Genomic DNA, 20,710 nt, shown 5'->3' on the forward strand with positions numbered 1-20,710 from the left:
TGTTTTAAAAATAAAAATAAACAAAAAAAAATACCGCGGTAATAGGTTATTCAGCTGTGACATAATGTCTGCCTACTAGCTAAGCCACCAAAGTAGTTGTCTTAATAATAATAATAATAATAATATTATTATTATTATTATTATTATTGTTATTATTATTATTATTATTATTATTATTATTATTATTATTATTATTATTATTATTATTATTATTATTATTATCGTTGTAAATCTCTTAAGTGTTTAATAAAAGAATAAAATTATATGTAATGTGTTTACTTTCCCTTGACTATTTTGTCTCGTTTATGGTGGACTGAGGAAATGTAAAGTGTGGAATTGTCAAGTAATTGATGACTGTCGGCTGCATGTGAAGGGGGTGAGTGGAGGGTGCGACACTCTCCTGGTAGTAACACTACACCTCCTCCTTAATTCGAACACAGACCACTCCCCTACTGCCGTCAAAGACCTCACACCGCTCCTATGTACTCACCTAATTGGTCTGCTAGTTATGTGGTCTGCTACCCAAGACACACTGTTTATGTTGGGTTGGAATTCAGTAAACGCTTACTGTCTGTGTTTGACAAAGTTTACTGACTGATGCTGACACTGATTTGATTTGATAAAAAGAAAGAAAAATGAAGACTGGTAGTCTCCTTAAAAGATGTAAAAAAAAAAAATCCCTCATTCAGTAAACGCTTACTGACTGACAGATACACAATAGCATCTTTAACTCTCATGATAGTGTTAACTCTCATGACAGTGTTAACTCTCGTGACAGTGTTAACTCTAGTGACAGTGTTAACTCTAGTGACAGTGTTAACTTTCATGACATGGTGTAAACACACCATGGTGGATGTGTTTACCATGAAGAGGGCGTATGATAAGGGGCGGGGAGCAGAAGGGAACACAACATGTGCAACTTAAATACCTAAATCATATCTCCCGTGACCCAGAACCCCCAGCTCCATAACCACCTCTTTCTGGTCCCTGCCTCAGGCACTTGCACACTACACACACTCAAGGTAAGTTTGGTGCAATATTTCTGAATATTATTTACTTATTACATAATATTCTTGGAACCATCTTCACTGTTGAACTCTGTTAAGTTAAATGTTTCCTGCAAAGTTGCTTTGTTTCCTGTAAAGTTGCTTTGTAATGCGACGTTGTTCTATATTTGTGTGCATTCTAGTGGTTTTAAGTATCTTAGGAGAATATTAACCAGAATGTTTCAGCACACATTTGGCTACCATCAAGTTCCTTGTACATCCAATATTTCTTGACAGTTTATAGTCGAGTGAATAAAGTGTCATCGTGAAAAAGTTTTGTTCATGAGCTCGAGACCCTAAGTTTTCACTTATGTTGAATTATTACACTCACGATATTGTAATTATCAGTTTATTTTTAAAAGAATGAAGAGGAACAGTACACCATGTTACCTTGTGCTATAGGGACAGGTTTGTTGTTTAAGAAGTGGATTTGTATGCTTGTATGGGCCGCTTAGCTCATGGCAGTGTTGGGTCAACTCTTGACAAGTGTAGACATGTTAGACACTTGTTTTTCTTTGAATATAACGATGCATGTGTCAGGATCCGTATGAACTCTATCTTTCTCTTTGTACTTTGACAATCTAAGATTGAAAGCACAATGTTTGTGAGTGTGTGCAAATGAATAACAAAGATTGCAGCAAAACGAGACATCGATGAGTTAGAGAGAGGTGATAAGATAAGACAAAACACCCAAAAAATAAAGGGGCTGACACTGTAGTTAAGACGGTAACCACTTCAGCAGTACTTCTAGAAGCGTTCAATGAGGACGTAGCAAATAACACGAAAGTTTGAATATCAAATGTATCATTGTATATGTTAACAATAAGGGCAGGAGGAGGATAGTATAATAGCTGAACATTAATAACAATTCTTTGTTTCTCGGTACAGTGGTTATGATACAAGAAAATTTAAGAATGATGCATTGATCATATGTTTTTTTTTTTACCTAAATCAGAATTGGCCAATGAATGATTATCTATGGCAATTTGCTTCAACTGCTGTTTGATGAATATTGTAAATCTAAGTTAATATTATCCAATAACATTTAAGTCAATATCAAAGTGGGACAAATTAGGTGGCGTATTTGACATATAATATGATACTAAAAGAAATCCTGAAGGTAATATGTAGTAAAAATTATTATTATTAAGAAGTATTCTCAAGATAATAGTGGTAACGAAGAGGAACATAAGAATTAATAAAACCTTGAAAATATAATATACACATGCAAAAAATCTTACTGTCTTTGATAATTAAACTAACAATAGTCTAGAAACCTAGGTATTCCTTACCTATCTTGTATGAGTAGTGTACCTTGTGTAGCTTCCGGGGATCAACAGACCCGTGACCCGGTCTCTGACCAGGCCTCCCGGGTGGTCGTCTGGTCAACCAGTCTGTTGGACGCAGCTGCTCGCAGCCTGACATTTGAATCACAGCCTGGTTGATCATGTATTCTTTGGAGGTGTTTGTCGAGTTTTCTCTTGAATACTTTGTGAGGCCGGCCAGTTATGCTCATTACGTGTAGCGGGAGTGTGTTGAAAAGTCTTTGCCCCTGATTTTTATAGAGGTGTCCGCTCAGCATACCTTTGCACCTCTGCTTTTCAATGGGGGTATTCTGCACATCCTGCCATGCCTACTGGTTATATGGGATTTTTTTCTGTGTTCAAAGTTGGAACCAATCCCTCTAATATCTTCCACGTGTAGATTATTATGTATCTCTCTCCCACCTGCGCTCTAGAGAATACAGATTTAGAACTTTTAATCAGTTTCAATATTTAAGATGACTTATAGAGTGGTTTCTAGCGCTAAAGGATCTAAGCACGCTCTCTAGGTCAGCAACTTCTCCGGCTTTGTATGGGTGTTACGGCCTCCTTGTAATGATCTGTACAGACCATGGCTCTCCCCTGTCCCTTTTCTCCCCTCTCCCCTTGCCGTCATTCGTCTCCCCCCTCCCTAAGGTCATCCCTTCCATTGTCAGAGTCCACCCTTACTGGTCATATCCCTGAGTCAAGAGGTTCTCTATTGGCCCTCTCCATTTACCACTTCATTTATCCCACTCAATTTTCCCTCTCTACCCCCACTCGTTTCCCTCTTCCCCCTGCTTTCGCCATAATCGTTGACCAATTCCAGGAGCAGTCCACAAGGCCCATATGCTGTATTCTCAGATTTCGCCTCGGTGTCATAAAACTCGGCCAACAGCCAGCGTTTTGGACTCTGGCGCCAGGTCCGGGTACTAAGGCATGGGAACTTCTGGAGACTTCTGTCAAGGGAAACAGAGCCTTAAGAACATGCCTATTACTAACCTTGTACTTGATTAGTTGAAGCCATGGAGGCAGAGTCCTCCAGGGTAGGGCCTGTCCATGCCATTGGCCAAGCTTCCAGAGCACCCAGTTGTGTTTAAATCCATTGGCCATAAGCTTAGATAGGCGGAGTTAATTGGGCCTAGGAACTAGGTGGGTGGAGCCTATTCCCACTGGTAAGAGTTTTAGAAAATATTAAAGTTAGCGTGTCTTGGGGCTTACTGGCGTACAGGTCTCTTGAGCTGTGAAACAAGCCATTCAACATTTTGGCCGATTTTGCAGGATTAAGGTAATGTCTGTCTGAGTTTTGATACGTCAAGTATATTACACACCATTCTCCAATTACCTCGTAGGATGTCTTAGTAAAGTAGGATATATTTTTAAATTTGATTTCAGTATACGTGTGATAAATAAAACAATTTAATCGATTTTGAGTTTAGTTATCTGTCCCCTTTCTTTAATGCTGAGTTATTCATTCCTAATTGTAGTTTTCCATTGCTGTGTTGGAAATTCCCCTGGGTTCTCCATTTTATGGATATTAGAGTTGTCTTAGAATCCTCAATCAGTAAAGATTACAGTATTAATTAATGATTATTGATTCCCTTCCTTCCTGGGGAAGCAGTAATTTAGACACATTCATTTATGTTAGCGGGAAGGTGGTGGCAGTTTTTAATGAGCTTTTAATTATTGGTTTAAAATTAATAATCCCTATTCTTGTTGTTTCCTCCTCATTTAATATTTCAGCTAATATTCGCAGTAACTCAGTAAGGGGTCATACTGAGTTGTAAGCAGTGTTAAGCTGGGGTACTGAGTAGAGAGTAAGGGTAGAGCAGTAGAGAGTAGGTTAAGGGTTATTACATCCTTGAGCCAGTAACCGGGTTCTTTCTATGTAATGGGCCTTAGAGTCTTTTCTTCATTGATCCTAACCCAAGCTAGAAGAAAGTTATCAAGAATTGGCAATAGCAACTAAATATGAATTAAACAAGGGGTTAAGCAAGACTAAATAACACCTTCACCGATATAATCTGTCATATAACTACACATATGTACACAATGTCTTTTTCGCACAGGACACTTGATATATCTGCAGTGTTCTTCAAATCCCGATGAGTCCACTATCTTCAAATGCAATGGACATCACCGGCGAGTTCACCTTACTTAACATGGGCCAGTCCCACACTCTATTGTCACAATGTCCAAATACCCCAAATCTGCTCTTCAGAAACACACTGGCCAAGGTCTTCAGCAACACCCTGACAGGGGTCACAAATAATACTTCCAGGGGTCTCCACTAACACCCTTGTAGAAGTCTGACTACACACTAGCAGAACTTCTCAGCTGATGACCACTACTATCGTCTTGTAACTCCTTTTGGCCAAATCCCGGGAACGTTGGTCCACGAAACACTGCACAAGCACAACAGTAAACACACTGTCTACTACCGACGGTGGCCATTTGTGCTCAAAGGAACAAGTCAGGAGTTCTGGACTGCCCAAGGTGAACTGATTTCAAGGCATAATAGACCCTCTACATCACCTCTGTGGACATAATAGTCATTAGCCAGACAGAAAGTATGCAAGGAGAACATAGGATGGCAGCCTTTTACCGGGGAACTGAAAATATAATCTTATGCACAATCTAGATTGCATTGATATCATAGCTTCACTCATCAGAGGTCTTCATCATCGACCTCACCTCCTAACTGAGGTACAAACAGGAGCTTTCCACAGCTGGCACTGAACTTGCCACACCTCCAGCAACAGATGCCATTGTCTTCGTCTCACATAATGGCTTGGTGCTGGAGTGCAGGTCCATAGATGGAGTCGATATCACCACACCTCACTCCATAGAAAGCATTGATTTGTCACAATGGGGCTGTAAAATTGCAATGATATTCCACCCTAGGGAGCACTAGTGTAGGGCTAAAAGTATCATCATTGGTATGGCATCCCTTCTTTGGAAGATTATTGTTATCCAACTTGTCATTTTTCTTGCAATCATGACAGCTACTTTATGGTGTTCTGTAGAACTAAGGTCTTCTGCAATGATTACTACTAGATTCTTTGCATTGCTTTTTCGTTCTAGAGTGTGATTTGATTCCGTTTTATATATGGTTTCCCCTTTTTAAATTTTCAATATTTTCCGTAGAACAGGAGCTGGAATTTATTTTCATTAAACATCAAATTTTTATCTGTGACCCGTTGAAAGATTCAATTTATATCCGATTGGAGGTTTGGCGTATCGTCTATTATGTCTACTCGCATGTAAATCCTAGTATCATCTGCAAATGATGATACAGTGCAGTAGTTTGTATCCTTGTCTATGTCTGATATTACGATGAGGAAAAATACCAAAGCACGTAAGGGTACCCTGGGGAACTGAGCGCTTCACAGTAGATGATCCGAATTTTACTGTGTTGACTCTGCGTTCTGTTCGTTATGAAGTTAATGATCCATCTCTCTACATTGCCAGTAATTCCATTTGCACTCATTTTGTGCACAATAACACCATGGTCACATTTATCGAAAGCTTTTGCAAAGTCTGTGTATATTGCATCTGCATTTTGCTTGTCTTCCATGGAACCTAAAGCTATGTCATAGTGATCTAGCAACTGTGAGAGACTCCGTGTTGTCCAGGGTTAGGTAGATGTTGTGATTCCATGTGCTTTGTTATCTTACTTCTAAGCACTCTTTCAAAGATTTTTATGATGTGTGAGGTTAGTGCTATTGGTCTATAATTTTTTACATCTGCTTCACTACATTCTTTGTGAAGTGGCACGTTCTCTGCTGCTTTAAGTATGTCAGGGATGACGCCAGTATCTAGGCTCCGTCTCCAAAAGATGTTTAGGCCCTGTGAGAATGGTGTTTTGCACTTCTTGATGAATATAGAATTCCATGAGTCTGGGCCTTGTGCAGAGTGCATGGGCATACTGTCTATGGCTACTTCAGAGTCGAGTGAGGTTAGGGGAAAATCTGATATGTGGTTAGATTTTGGTGTCACATTCATGAAGAATTCATTTGGATCATCGATCTTCAGTGTGTTCATGAGTTCACTGAAAACAGAATCGTACTGAAGGCTCAGTATTTCATTAATTTCTTTGTTGTTGTCTGTGAAAGTTCCATCACCCTTGTGCATGGGCCCAATGCTGGATGTAATTTTTGTTCTAGTTTTTGCATGCGAGAAAAGTATAATAGAAGGATAAATGACCAAAATATCAATAGTGAAGATTATTATATCATAATTTCATTTTCTAAATTCATTTATCCTTCAATTATAGTAATCTGAATATTGTGATGTACTATTCAGCTTGCAAAATTATCATTGTTGATTTGATGATCGCATTCAATTAAATATTTTCCTTCTGTGTAGTTTATAACTATTGAAAGGTCTTCCTCTCAAATAAAATCTTTTCGTTTCATCTCAAAGAATTCTTAAGTCTGCCCATTTGGGGTATGAGAAGCAAATAATTGGTATGGAAATCGATTTCTGAACTATTAAAAAATATATATATTTTTAGTAAATATATATTTACTAAACTATCTTTTTACTAAACTATCTATTTACTAAAACTAAAGTAAAACTTTAGTTTTACTAAACTAAGTTTACTAAAAACTATCGCCGTCAGCAACTGTTGCTAACTTGTTAATTTGTTATTTGCCGAATTTCTTTATATGAATCATAAAATGCTTTTGATTTCCTTTTCAGGTGTTCTTCTCCTTGTTATCCATATTTAAGGTAAGCTATTGCCATTTTTCAGTCATATTTGTACCTAATAAGGTGAGGATAATTTCAACAATCTGGTTAAAAGGGTATAGAGGGGTTATATGATCTCATATACCCCCCTATATATACCTGCAAAAGATTTCATAACTTTTCTACCTTGTCTAATCTCGCTTGCCTGGTCATGGGACTCTGTGAAGTTCGTGAGGCAGTATTTGCTTTATAGAGCATATGCCATTCCTCCTTCTCTCTCTCTCTCTCCAGACGTTCTAAAAGCCTTTCTTTTACAGTCTCTTCCCTCGCCTTGAATGAAATGCAAGTAAGGGAAACTGTCCTGTAGTTTGGTGTCTCCTGTCTGTTACACCTTTTATTCACTGCCGCTTCAGTGGCTGTCTTCACAAACACTGATAGTTCTCCAGTTCCCAGCGATTTGTTATATATCAAAGTAAACGGCCAACTCAATGCTTCTGTTCTTTCTCTTAGTGTTCAAGACGAGATCTTACGTGATCTCACCACCTTAGTCATGTTCAGCTTAAACGAATGACTTCAACGTTATTTTTGGTTATCTTTAATTTTGTCTATGATGCCTTGTTTATTTTTGTTCTCCTCAGATTAGGAACATTTCCTTGTTCTATTGTTCTATTGTATCAAGGCAAATGGGGGACCTTCGACAAGCCGCAAGCTTCCTGTCTGCGTCCAGGCCACTAGGGTTAGTGGCCCTCAGGTAAATCAGGTAATCTGAAGTCTGCAGTTTAGTTTCTTACACATTTCTTTGTTATTCTTAGTGACTGAGTCCTCGCCTATCCTAAGTCTTATCATTTGAACCTGAGGTAGGAACAAATGATCTGCGAACTTAGGCAGGCTGGGGCGCGCACGCTGGAGACGCAAAAGTGTTAATTGTTAGCTGCCGCCTAATGAGGCTGTGAAACAACTTAGATTGCATCATCATCAAAGTCTTTCTGCTTCCATTTTCATTTTGAGGTACTCGTTTCAAGCCCTCTGGTTTATTTCTCTGTTCATTGCCGTTCATTTATTCATGTAGTTTTACCATGGTCTTGTACTTATGCACTTTGCTCATTTATATCGTTGGGAAAGCAAGGGGTGATTTCTATGCCTTTCAATGTACCATGGGACAGGAACTAATTTGTCAGGTGCTTTCTAGTTTTTCTCGTTGAAGAAGGGCATTATTTATGTCAGGAACGTCTCTCTAAGTTCTATTTCATAGGTGTCTTTTTAAAATTGTCTCTCATTTCCTTAAGCTTTCTCCTTCGATATGGCAGCATCCAATCTCTTGATCCTTGCTATACACAGTGTATCCGTATTTTCATAAGATGCTCAAATGTTTTTAAACAAATTAAATTTTCTTACATTTGATTCATTCATTGCGAATGCTAAGTCAAGTCTTTATTATCTCTCATTCTCGTGAGTCTATCAATATGCTCACTTATAATTTCTGCGGGATTAGCTCTGAATGTATTTGTACCATTGTGGAGTTCCCTATTCTGATTAAGTGTCAAGACCCATTCCTATTTGTAAATTGAGAAAGCTCTTTCCAGGACAGTAATAAATGCCTTATTATTTTGCATTTTTCTGCCTCGGCTTCCTGTTATTTTGTGGAGTAATATAACTCAATATCACTTCTAATGCTATCTTTACCCATCACATTGTTATGGTTTCTGTTATACAATAAATCCTCCCCAACCCATCTCTCTCTCTCTCTCTCTCTCTCTCTCTCTCTCTCTCTCTCTCTCTCTCTCTCTCTCTCTCTCTCTCTCTCTCTCTCTCTCTCTCTCTCTCTCTCTCTCTCTCTCTCTCTCTCTCTCTCTCTCTCTCTCCCTCTCTCTCTCTCTCTCTCTCTCTCTCTCTCTCTCTCTCTCTCTCTCTCTCTCTCTCTCTCTCTCTCTCTCTCTCTCTCTCTCTCTCTCTCTCTCTCTCTCTCTCTCTCCATTGTGACAACATGCAAGTCTTACCTAAATTGTCATTAGTTATGACTCATTGCAGTTTATTTTCTGTGAGAGGAACTGTGTGGTTATATTTGGTATTCACTAATTTGTACGATCCTTGTGTTCAATTTCTCTGTTTAATTTCTTTCATTTAGTGTATTTGATCTTAAGCATATCTCCTTCTTTGTATTCTCACTTGCTAGCTCCCTCATCCTCAGACTCCTTGGTGTAAGTATTGTCTGGTAAATGAGTTGAAGAAGTTTGGAGAAGAGTTGGAAAAAATTGTGTCGAGTTTTACTTTTATTTATTTATGTTTTATTTATTTATTTATATACTAGCTGTACCCGCCACACATTGCTGTGGCTCAGTCTGGTTAAGTGGAAAAGAAAGAAAAGAGAAAGCGCACGTTTCTGATATGCTTAATTTCACAATGCTTGTGGGTATACAATATTTTGTTGTTGTTCCATTGTCTGTGGAGATATAGAGATTGCCTGGTTTGCCGACTCATGAACACGCAACATATAATTGTCCATGTGAAAAGCATTCCATGTCTAGATATAAACTGCACATTTCTAAAGATTGGCCCTGAGCTTTGGCGATGGTGATGGCAAACGCCAATTGAATTGGAAATTACAATCTCTTAAATTGAAATGGTATATCTGTTGGAATCATAGGAATGCGAGGAATGAGAACATCTTCACCTTTGAAAGGTCCTGTCAAGATTGTTGCTTCTACGACGTTGCTGATTATTTTTTTTTACTGCAAGGCGCGTGGCGTTGCAAAGCTTTAGCTGATTGATATTTCGCAACATGATAATTGGCACGCAGATTTTCAATTGCCGTACGTATGATGGTATCCCTGGCAGATCAAATGAATTAAAAAATTCTGTTGGATAACTAACCGCTTCATCTGCTTCCTCAACAGGGTCGATGGACTTGTATCGAGGAATTACAGATAATGTTTGCCTGAAATCTCCTGCAAGCCATAATAATGTGTTCACAAATGGTCTGATGTTTCCACGCAAATCTTGCATTGATTGATCAAGAGCCTCGAGCGATTTTTTGTGGGCCATTGTGCATTCATAAACAATAAGTTTACATTTCTGCAATACTTTTCCCATGCCCGATGCTTTGGAAATGTTGCACGTGGGAGTTTCAATGAATTACATGTTCAACGGCAATTTCAAAGCTGAAGAAGCAGTTCTTCCACCTGGTAACAATGTCGCAGCTATTCCTGACGATGCAAGATCTAAGGTTATGCCATTTTGAAATCGAAATGCTGCCAAAATCAATCTAGATTTGCAGTTCCTCCTGACATCTAAGAAGATTTCTCCAAACCCATTATTGACAGTTTGAATTATTTGACTGTAAATGCCTTTTCGCTCAAGCGTTAGCTTAGGAATATTTGATTGCACATACACCAACAGATAACTCGTGTTGTAATTTTGTTCACGACGCAATTCTACATCGAACGAAGCAACAGCAGACCGATTCGGTGATGGCATTTCCAATTGATTTAGAACTTTGTTCGCTATTTCTAAGCACAAATCTTCAATCATTATCAACCCCTCATTGTAGATTTGTGCTGTGCAATCCATGTTCATATTTGAATTTTCCTTCATATTCGACGGATAATATCTTCAGCCATGTGCGATTTATATTTCTCCCATAACTCTGTTGGAGATGAAGGAGAGCCGGTGGTCAATATAATTGCAAACAATGCACGAATTTGATTTGGATGTGACGTGTTAGATGTGTCATTAATGCATACATGCCAGTGTCGGTCGTTCTTCAATAAATTTCGAGCTTGACATGCACTACAGAAAGTAGCATGTGTTACGCCGTTGACAAATCTCAATAGCTGGAAAGACGTTGGACAGGCCACATTTACCAACAGCTTGCGAAGAAAGAAGCATTCACCTTGATTGCGATGCACGGTGTACCATCTGCCTATCGTTGTTTGTTTGAATATGCCAGGTTGTCCGTCAACTCGCTCTCCTCGTTTACGTCGTTCAAATGATTTTCTACTGGCATTCCATGTGTAATACGTAGGCACTTCCACATACAGCAGTGTTTTCGCAAACGCGTCCTTTTGACATAACGTGAAAAAAGCAGTTAACGTTGAAGTCGGTGGATTCATAGCTGTTTGTTGTACATTTGCAGCTGTGAAATAAACGTTTTGTCTATTTTTTTTTTAAAACAAAAACAAAAAATTCTAACGAAATAATTCAATTCAAACACAAATCTATCGTTCACAGCTCAATTTAACCATTAATTGCACTGAAAAATGAGAACAGTTAAAAAAAACGAAATGAAAAACAATGAAAAAGAAACAAATAAGCTATACCCACGAAATGAACAGTATGATAAACAACACAGCTCAATTCCAATGCAACGTCACACAAAATAATTAAATCAAAATGAAAATAAATCAATATCTATGAAATTAATTTTATTAATGCAATCGGAAACATTGAAATGGAATCATAACATATTTTGTATATCGTGTCTTGCTCTTACGTCCAATAGATGGCGCTGTTTTTCAAAAAAGCGCATGTTTTTACATGTCACAGAAGTGGCATCCAAATAGTAGGTATATAAAAACATGCATGTATTCGAATGGAACGTTGGGTCAAAGTTACAAAGCAATCAGTGAAGAACTTTCTGAGATTACAGCGTGTTGCTCTGTCGTCCTACAGATAGCGCCGTTTTAAAAAAAAAACATGTTTTTTCCTGTCACAGGTGAGGCATGTATAAAGTAGGTATATAAAAACACTCGACTATTCGAATGCAATGCTGTGTCAAAAGTTCAAAGCAGTCGGTAAAGAGGTTTCGAAGATTTCCTTCACATGAAAAACACCCGAAAAACACAGCTTTAAAAAAAATAAAACATTTTTTAAGGCAATCAGTGAAGAACTTTCGGAGATTAGCGATTTTGCACAAACGAGCATTTCCATTTTTATTTATATAGATAGAAGATGTAGATGAGATCTTGCATTCTTGTACAGGCACTAACACACGTAGCGTTTCAGGCAAGTCCTTAATCCTATGTTCTCTGGAATACGATCCCGCAAAAAATCGTTTACCAAACAGGTATACATTTTACTGTTCAGTTAAACAGAGGCTACAGTTAAGGATTTGCGCCCAGTAAATCCTCCCCAGCCAGGATACGAACCCAGGACAAAGCACTCGCAAAACGCTAGACGAGCATCTTTACCACTACACCATGGGGACTTATTATTCTATGGGGGTTTGAAGGGTTTTTATTGCCCCTATATGGAAGGTGTGCGTGTATGTGACAGTGTGTGGGAATGCTATGAGAAATTGAGTGTATGTTAGGAGAGTTATTGATTTGTGGTTTGGCTCTGCTTCCCTTCCCCTCTCCCGGGCGTCCCAGTAAAACTTTTCTGTGGGAAAATGATTCCACCAGGAGCCGGTGGCTGAGCGGACAGAACACTGGACGCGTGATCCTATGGTCCTGGGTTTGATCCTGGACCAATAGGATCCTGGCGAGAAACAATGGGCAGAGTTTCTTTCACCCTGATGACCTTGTTACCTAGCAGTAAATAGGTACCTGGGAGTTAGTCAGCTGGCACGGGCTGCTTCCTTGGGGTAAAGCCTGGTCGAGGACCAGGCCGCGCGGACACTAAGCCCCGAATTCATCTGAAGATTCCCACGTGGGCCAGGAATGGTCAATTTAGAGTGTCTTAAGCGAAGTTTTCGCACTTTCGTTAGCTGGAGGTTGTGTTATAAAGGCTAAGAGAGAGAGACAGAGGGGGAGAGAGAGAGAGAGAGAGAGAGAGAGAGAGAGAGAGACAGAGGGGGGGAGAGAGAGAGAGAGAGAGAGAGAGAGAGAGAGAGAGAGAGAGAGAGAGAGAGAGAGAGAGAGAGAGAGAGAGAGAGAGAGAGAGAGAGAGAGAGAGAGAGAGAGAGAGAGAGAGAGAGAGAGAGAGAGAGAGAGAGAGAGAGAGAGAGAGAGAGAGAGAGAGAGAGAGAGGGAGAGAGAGAGAGAGAGAGAGAGAGAGGGAGAGAGAGAGAGAGAGAGAGAGAGAGAGAGAGAGAGAGAGAGAGAGAGAGAGAGAGAGAGAGAGAGAGAGAGAGAGAGAGAGAGAGAGAGAGGGAGAGAGAGAGAGAGAGAGAGAGAGAGAGAGAGAGAGAGAGAGAGAGAGGAGAGAGAGAGAGAGAGAGAGAGAGAGAGAGAGAGAGAGAGAGAGAGAGAGAGAGAGAGAGAGAGAGAGAGAGAGAGAGAGAGAGAGAGAGAGAGAGAGAGAGAGAGAGAGAGAGAGAGAGAGAGAGAGAGAGAGAGAGAGAGAGAGAGAGAGAGAGAGAGAGAGAGAGAGAGAGAGAGACTGCGAGAAGAAGAGACAGAGTTAGAGAAGTCATCATGAAGCCTCATGCTGCCTCCTCTGTCTTAATCCTTCTCATAATTTTAGCAACATCAGCAAATATTGACAAGAATGAGTCTATACCCTCTGAGAGATCATTTAGGTGTATCAAAAACAGGATAGGTCTGAATACAGAACTCTGTGGGACTTTGCTAATAATATCACGCCCCTCTAAGACCTCTACCCTCACAGTAACTTTTTGCTACCTATTGCTTAGGTATTCCTTTATCCATTGGAGCAAGTTACAATTATTCTTGCCTGTTTCTCCTACTTATTCATCAGCTTCGTATGGGGTTCTGTGTCGAAAGCTTCCAACAATCCAAGAAAATCAGTCCACCCACCTTTCTTTTCTTGCTAAATTTTTGTTACCAGGATGAAGAATTTTATTAGTCCTGTGAGGCTAGATTTTTCGACCAAGATTATTGTTGTTGGAAATCCGACACACATAATAACATGGTTATCCCCTTAAAGAAAAGAGAATGGGTGATTCCGTGACGTCACTTTTTTACATTACTTATAATCTTTTTATACAACAGTCTAGTGCTTAAATTAAAAAAAAAAAATTTCACTATGACTGAATATAATTTTCAACACTGGGAATATAGCTTAATACTCTATTCCTTAAGCATAAATAGAACCATCAAACAGTTGAGTTCGTCTCCCCCGGGAACGTCGACACGTACACACTGAGACAACATAAAAGCACGCTGTAGAGTGGCTCTCCATATGAGCTGATTTAACTCGTTAGACACCCAGACTACGTGTCAACAAGCGAGCAACCAGCAAAATAGCCTCTCATCAACCACAGCAACACCAGTATCCATCTTACCAAGTATTTTTGTTTAATTTTTGGCCATAGTTATTCATAAATAGGTAGATAGTTATAATGCATGAGAAAACCCCCCAACCAAGTTCGTTTACTGAGCTCAACACACTCATATTCCATGGCATACCTGTACTTATATGTTTAGGGAAACATTATTAATTCTTTAAACTCGGGAGGTAATTGTGATTTGGAGTTACAAGAAGCTAAGCAGACAGTTGTCCCTCAATATAAATTTATTACCTAGCTGTACACTAAGCTTTGTAGGCCTCCAGACAGCCGCCATTATGTGGCACTCAGAGGCACAGGGCCACACCCAACTTTGATGCTACAATTATACAGCCTTAGGAGGCCCCATCAACAGGAACAGCAAAGCCCTCTTTTTGTACAATACTGTACACATAGTATTAGAAATTATAATTAATCATTGCTGTAGTAGATTAGACCACCATATGAGGTATGATTTATACTTTACATATTGAATATTAGGTAAACAATTTGTGGTTTATGAAGGAGCCATCTCAAAGTGGTTTAAGCTGGAAATTGTCCCCCCAAGTTATGAGATAAATTCAGGCAGCTGAATCAGTACATACAATCCACTCACTTACTTACTTAATTAATTACTTACTTGCTTAATTAACTAACTTATTACTAAGAACTAAGAAATTAATCTGATAAAAAATTATCATATTAAAGTCAATTAAAAATCAGTAGAAATATTTAGTATTTACAAAAAAAAAAAAAAAGAATTAAGCTGCTAGGATTTTACCACAATTGTGTGTGTTTGTGTATGTTTGTGTGTGTGTTTACTATTTGTATATACAAGTTATGCCTGCACAATCGAGCTGTTAGCTCTTGGACCCTGCATTTTTTAACCGATCAACACACACACACACACACACACACACACACACACACACACACACACACACACACACACACACACACACAAACACACACACACACACACACACACATACACACTCAGCCTGAGGGAACTGTGCCTTACGACACTAGAAAGAAGAAGGGAGAGGGGGGGGGACATGATAGGAGCGTATAAGATACTCAGAGGGATTGACAGAGTGGACATAGACGAAATGTTCACACGGAATAGTAACAGAACGAGGGGACATGGATGGAAGCTGGAAACTCAGATGAGTCACAGAGATGTTAGGAAGTTTTCTTTTAGCGTGAGAATAGTGGGAAAATGGAATGCACTTCAGGAACAGGTTGTGGAAGCAAATACTATTCACAATTTTAATACCAGGTATGATAGGGAAATGGGACAGGAGTCATTTCTGTAAACAACCGATGTTCGAAAGGCGGGATCCAAGAGTCAATGCTCGATCCTGCAGACACAACTAGGTGAGTACAACTAGGTGAGTACACACACACACAGTGATGTGGTGGAGTGATGACTCCATACACAGTTTTAAATGCAGATATGATAGAGCCCAGTAGGCTCAGGAATCTGTACACCAGTTGATTGACAGTTGAGAGGCGGGACCAAAGAGCCAAAGCTCAACCCCCTCCAGCACAATTAGGTGAGTACACACACACAGGGCCGGTGGCTGAGCGGACAGCACGCTGGACGCGTGATCCTGTGGTCCCGGGTTCGATCTCGGGCGCCAGCGAGAAACAGTGAGCAGAGTTTCTTTCGCCCTGATGCCCCTTTTACCTATCAGTAAATAGGTACCTGAGAGTTAGTCAGCTGTCAGGGGCTGCTTCCTGGGGTGTGTGTGGTGTGGGGAAAAATAGTATTAGTAACAATTGATTGACAGGTGAGAAGCGGGCCGAAAGAGCAGAGCTCAACCCCTGCAAGCACAACTAGGTGAATACACACACACACACACACACTCTTTTTTTCCATCTCAGTTTCTGTTGATTCTACTGGAGTAGGGGGGGGGCAAGGGGTGTCCGGGGTTGGGAGAGCCTAGGAAGGTGGATCTGGGGACTCTGGGGTGAAAAGAGGCTGGGAGGATCCTGTATGGGGAAGCTAGGAGTGTCTGAGGTGTTGTAGCGGAGAGGGTCTGTATGTATTCACCAAATTGTGCTTGCGGGGGTTGAGCTTTGGTTCATTATTCCAGCCTCTCAACTGTCAATCAACTTGTGTACAGGTTCCTGACCTGGAACCTGGACTTTATCATATCTACATTTAAAACTGTGTATGGAGTCAGCCTCCACCACATCACTGCCTAATGCATTCCATCTGTTAACTACTCTAACACTTAAAAATTCTTTCTAACGTCCCTGTGGCTCATTTGGGTACTCAGTTTCCACCTGTGTCCCCTTGTTCGCATACCGCCGGTATTGAATAGTTTATCCTTGTCTACCCTGTCAATACCTCTGAGGATTTTGTAGGTAGTGGTAATGTCTCCCCTTACTTTTCTGTCTTCCAGTGTCGTAAGGTGCATCTCTCGCAGCCTTTCCTCATAACTCATGCCTCTTAGCTTCGGGACTAGTCTAGTGGCATACCTTTGAACTTTTTCCAGCTTCGTCTTGTGCTTGACAAGGTATGGGCTCCATGTTGAGGCCGCATACTCCAGGACTGGTCTTACATATGTGGTATACAAGATTCTGAATGATTCCTTACACAGCTTCCTTAAGGCAGTTCTGATGTTAGCCAGCCTCGCACATGCCGCAGACGTAATTCTTTTTATGTGGGCTTCAGGAGACAGGTTTGGTGTGATATTACCCCTAGATCTTTCTCTCTGTCCGTTTCATGAAGTACTTCATCTCCCATTCTGCATTCTTTGTCTGGCCTTCTGTTTCCGCTGCCTAGTTTCATTAATTTGCATTTACTTGAGTTGAACTTGAGCAGCCATTTGTTGGACCATTCATTAAATCTGTCCAGGTCATCTTGTAGCCTCCTACTATTTCTCCTCTCCTCTGTAGTAGCCTCTCCTCTGTTTCAATCCTCCTCATAATTTTGGCGTCATCAGCAAACATTGAGGGAAAAGAGTCTATACCCTCCGGGAGATAATTTACATATATCACAAACAGTATAGGTCCAAGGATTGACCTATGCTGGACTCCTCTTGTAACGTCTCGCCAATTTGAGACCTCACCCCTAACAGTGACTCGTTGTCTTCTATTGCTTAGGTACTCCCTTATCCAATGGAGTACCTTCCCTTTCACTCCAGCCTGCATCTCCAGCTTTTTCACTAGCCTCTTGTGTGGTACTGTATCAAATGCTTTCTGGCAATCCAAAAATATGCAGTCTGCCCATCCCTCTCTTTCTTGCCTGATTTTCGTTGCCTGGTCGTAGACTTCAATTAACCCTGTGAGGCAGGACTTGCCATCCCTGAACCTTTGTTGATGCTGTGTTACAAAGTTCCTTCGCTCCAGATGTTCCACTAGCTTTCTTCGCATAATCTTCTCCATCAGCTTGCATGGTATGCAGGTTATGGACACTGACCTGTAGTTCAGTGTCTCCTGTTTATCCCCTTTCTTATATATCGGGACTTCATTAGCTGCTTTCCAAATTTCTGGCAGTTCCCCTGTTGTCAGTGATTTGTTATACACTATGGAGAGTAGTAAGCACCTTGCTTCTGCTCCTTCCTTTAGTGTCCAAGAGGAGATTCCATCTGGGCCTATAGCCTTTGTCACATCCAACTCTAGTAACAACATCTTTACTTCCTCACTGGTAATCTCAAACTCTTCCAGTGGTTCTTGGTTAACTATTCCCTCTCTTATCTCTGGAATTTCTCCTTGCTCTAAGATGAAGACCTGGAATTTCTTATTCAGTTCCTCACACACCTCCTTGTCGTTTGTAGTGAATCCATCTGCCACCTGCATCCACCTCCAAAGTTTCTTTCATCCTGAATGCCCCTGTTACCTAGCAGTAAATAGGTACCTGGGTGTTAGTCAGCTGTCACGGGCTGCTTTCTGGGGGTGGAGGCCTGGTCGAGGACCGGGCCGCGGGGACACTAAAAGCCCCGAAATCATCTCAAGATAACCTCAAGATAGCCCCTATCCTTAATTTCATTACCTGTTCCTTTACTGTTGTTTTTCTCCTGATGTGGCTGTGCAGCAATTTAGTCTTTACGTTGCTTGCGATGTCATTTTCGCATTGTCTTTCTGCCTCTCTTCTCATCCTGACATATTCATTCCTAGCACTCTGGTATCTTTCTCTGCTCTCAAGTGTCCTGTTATTCCTATAGTTTCTCCACGCTCTTTTTCTTTGCTGCTTAGCTAGCCTACATCTCTGATTAAACCATGGGTTTCTCATCTTCATTTCATTGGTTTCTTTTTTGGACTGGGACATACTTGTTTGCTGCCTCTTTGCATTTCTGCATGACGTAGTCCATCATGTATTGGGCCGTCTTTCCCCTAAGCTCTGTTTCCCATGTTATATCTGTTAGGAATCTTCTTATCTCCTCATAGTTACCCCTTACGGAATGCCAGCCTTTTGTTTTCAGTAACCCTCCTCGAGTTCAATAACCCTTCTTCAACCAGATACTCAAACACCAGGTACTGTGGTCGCTCATTCCTATTGGGGGCCTCAAAACCGATTTCCCTTAACTCGGAGTCTTTCAGAGTGATGACTAGGGCGAGTCTCGCTGGTTCATCGTTTCCTCTCATCCTAGTAGGCTCCCTGACATGTTGGCTTAGAAAGTTTCTTGTTGCCACCTCCATTAGTTTGGCTCTCAATGTATCCTCTCCTCCATGCGGTTCCTTGTTTTCCCAGTCTATCCTTGCGTGATTGAAGTCCCCCATGATGAGCAGATGGGATCTATTTCTACAGGCAGCAGAGGCTGCCTTTTCAATTATAGTATTAACTGCCATGTTGTTGTTGTCATACTCTTGCCTGGGTCTTCTGTCATTTGGTGGAGGTTTGTATGCTACTTATGTTGTATGCTGCTACTACTACTTTTGGTCCTTCCATTGTCATGGTGCCTGTTATGTAGTCTCTGAATCCTTCGCAGCCCGGGATGACCATCTCCTTGAAACTCCAATCCCTTCTCATTAGTAGCGCCACTCCACCTTCTCCCCTTCCTTCCCTTCCCTCTCTTTCCTAAATTACAGTGTAGTTCTGGGGAAACACCGCATTTGTTATGATTCCTGAGAGTTTTGTTTCTGTAAGTCTGATTACATCTGGGTTCACTTCTTGTGCTCTTTTCCTTAGTTCACTTGCCTTGCTTGTGATCCCATCTATGTTCGAGTACATCACCCTGAAACTGACTATGTGTGTGTGTGTGTATTCACCTAGTTGTGTTTGCGGGGGTTGAGCTTTGCTCTTTCGACCCGCCTCTCAACTGTTAATCAACTGTTTACTAACTACTTTTTTTCTTTTTTTTTCACACCACACACACACACACACACACACACACACACACACACACACACACCAGGAAGCAGCCCGTGACAGCTGACTAACTCCCAGGTACCTATTTACTGCTTGGTAACAGGGGTATTCAGGGTGAAAGAAACTTTGCCCATTTGTTTCCGCCTCGTGCGGGAATTGAACCCGCACCACAGAATTACGAGTCCTGCGCGCTATCCACCAGGCTACGAGGCCCCTTGTGTGTGTGTTTGTGTGTGTGTGTGTGTGTGTGTGTGTGTGTGTGTGTGTGTGTGTGTGTGTATGTGTGTGTGTGAGTGTGTGTGTGTACTCACCTAATTGTGCTTAGGGGGGGGCTAAGTTCTGGCTCTTTGGTCCCCGCCTCTCAATTGTCAATCAACTGGTGTACAGATTCTTGAGCCTACTGGGCTCTATCATATCTACATTTAAAACTGTGTATGGAGTCAGCTTCCACCACATCACTGCGTAATGCATTCCGTCTGTTAACTACTCTGACACTGAAAAAATTCTTTCTAACATTCCTGTGGCTTATTTGGGTATTCAGTTTCCACCTGTGTCCCCTTGTTCGTGTACAACCCTTGTTAAACAGTATCTTTATCTACCCTGTCAATTCCTCTGAGAATTTTGTAGGTAGTGATCATGTCTTCTCTTACTCTTCTGTCTTCCAGTGTCGTGAGGTGTATTTCCCGCAACCTTTCTTCGTAACCACAACCTTTCTTGTGTGTGTGCATGTTTGTGTGTGTGTGTGTGTGTGTGTGTGGGTATTCACTTATTTGTACTTAAAAATAGGTGAGTAGATACACACACACACACACACACACACATTCTTGGGTCAGCCTTGCAAGGGAGCAGACGTGTAGGGGCAGCGGTCCGCATATACCGAGGGAACAATAGGGTCAAGGGAACGGGTGTACTGTGCAGTGGGAATCGGGACAGTGTAAATCGAACAGTGGCATTGTAATGCAACACATTGATCACATCTCGTAATGAATTATCTTGGTGAATTTAAAGAAGATAGCTACTGAAGATCGATTTCTTGAGGCAGCATCAGTCGCACTAGCTGGGACCCACGTGGAGACCTGAAGACCACCACAGGATTACCGACTACACACCGTGTAATCGCCAAGAGTGCTTACGGGGGTTGGGGCGCTGGCTGGTAAGTGTCTCTCTTAAGTCTCCAACAGTGTGC

The 20,710-nt window shown here is 41.0% G+C and overlaps 1 pseudogene; it reads left to right on the forward strand.

The window, feature by feature from the left end:
- The first annotated feature begins 897 nt into the window (after positions 1-897).
- Positions 898-20,710, forward strand: part of LOC123774839 (macrophage mannose receptor 1-like) — an 85,010-nt pseudogene continuing 65,197 nt past the window's right edge.

This window comes from Procambarus clarkii, chromosome 84 (genome assembly GCF_040958095.1).
Source record: "Procambarus clarkii isolate CNS0578487 chromosome 84, FALCON_Pclarkii_2.0, whole genome shotgun sequence".
Taxonomy (NCBI): Eukaryota; Metazoa; Arthropoda; class Malacostraca; order Decapoda; family Cambaridae; genus Procambarus; species Procambarus clarkii.